The 1,847-nt window shown below is 45.1% G+C and overlaps 1 pseudogene; it reads right to left on the minus strand.

Annotated features, from left to right (window-relative positions):
* Positions 1-231: 231 nt before the first annotated feature.
* Positions 232-1,400, minus strand: LOC128581764 (nucleic acid dioxygenase ALKBH1-like; annotated as a pseudogene).
* Between the last annotated feature and the right edge of the window lie 447 nt (positions 1,401-1,847).

Below are 1,847 nucleotides of genomic sequence, written 5' to 3' on the forward strand. Positions count from 1 at the left end.
TAGCATCTAAGTAGGACTGGACGAGGTCAAACACTTCTCTTAGTGAAGTGGTTCTGAAATCTTCAGAATGGGTTCCAAGGCAACAGTGTGATCAATGATTAGTTTTTCTGTCTGTTTTTGGCTTATATTGGTGCAAAAATCCATGGCAATACAAAATAGTACCTACTTAGTATTAATAGTGTGGTTGTTTACTGTAAGAACTGTATTAGTCAAGAATGGGATATCCAGGTCTCAGCTGTCAAGGTTGATCCTAGCCCATTTTGCTGGCTATTCTGGTCATCCAGATCGCAGACACCTTCGATGGTGATATCTCTTTTTTTCTCCTCCATAGATTCCAAAGGGAAGTCCTGACCTGTGGCCAGGACCTGTCGGATAGTCATATTAATACGAGCAGTTTTCAAGTAGTTGGCACACACCTGCCAGTCCTCCACAGAACAGGGCTCTATTACTGAATCTCTGGAGAGGACAGCTGGGAGAGGCATCTCTAAGCAGTGAGGCAGGCTTTCCCCCTCTGGATTTGGAAGGACCCGAGGGACTGCATGGTTCAAGAGGCAGCTGAAACCTGACATTACCATGATGTCACCACTGTGCATAAACATGGCTGTGGGGGCCTCCTCTCTTTTGAGACCTCCCGGGAGAAAGATGGCAGACTGTCCAAAGCTGAATGACAGCAGGGGTTTGGAGTGATCTAGTTCAGATCTGTCTATGTGGATTCCCAGTGTGGAGTCCAAGCGGTAGTAATTCAGGATACCTGCTTCAGCTCAGAAACCCTGAAATCCACAGGCAGCAGCTACTTGCTCTGACAGGAAAGCCAGGTCAGAAGGAGAAGGTGTATAATGATCTGCTGAGTATTTCTTACTGTCCCAGTTATAATGGTAGCCCAGGGTCACCCAATGTAGTTTCTCTAGTAAACTTCAAGGCTGTCCCTTATTCACTTCTTTACACTTCAGGAACTCTTTGCTCTGTTCCCACAGATCTTGGGTCTCTTCTCTAGCCATGTGTTTGTCCAGGTTACATACATTAGGTTTCTGGGAATAATACTCCAGGCACTGCTTCACCCAGTGCCACTGGTAACCAGGGCGGAAGGGGGTTGGGATAAAAATAAATCCAGGATAGCCTTCAAGTCCATAGGCTTGCCATTTGCTGACAGGCTGAAGTTCTGCTGTACGTGCATTGTGCTCGTTGACTGAGGACACACTTAGCTGAGATCTTACCACCTTGTGGGCATAAGGACCCATGCCACGGGCTGTGTGGACCATCAAGAAGTCCATGATCCCTCCTAGATCTGCGGTTCCTGGCCGGCTTTGCCTGTAGAAGTGAAAAAGTTTCCTAAACGTGTCCTTCCCAGGCTCTGTTGCCAGCGTTGCCAAAGAGGCCATGGCTGCCACCATCTTCCCCATCTTGCTGCCTGGGCCCTCTGATCCAGAAGCCAAATGGATACATTTTAATGTGAATAAATGTAGGAAATATAAAAAGGTATAAAAACTAAATATAAAAATGTAAATGAATTAACAATGCAGGCAAAGAGAACTTAGAATTTTTCTATTTCCCATTAATCCTATTAACCAAGAAATCTGCATAAAAGCTTTCCTTTGGTTTCCTTAAATAGTATTAACAAAACTTTCAGGCTCCCTGCTACTTTCCCAAAGTCTTCCTGCTTATGCTTACCTGCTAAGGCCTTAACTGTGTCCTAGATTTCCCTCTAAACTCAGTACTGGGAGGAATCAGCGTTGTCTCCTTCCTATTCCACTGTCTACTCACCTCCTGCTTCGCATTGGCCCTAACAGGATGAACAGACATACATGTGTGATCTTCAAAAAATGAGTTGCTTATCTTTACTCTAAAGT

The sequence above is a fragment of the Nycticebus coucang genome, chromosome 3 (assembly GCF_027406575.1).
Source record: "Nycticebus coucang isolate mNycCou1 chromosome 3, mNycCou1.pri, whole genome shotgun sequence".
NCBI classification, from domain to species: domain Eukaryota; kingdom Metazoa; phylum Chordata; class Mammalia; order Primates; family Lorisidae; genus Nycticebus; species Nycticebus coucang.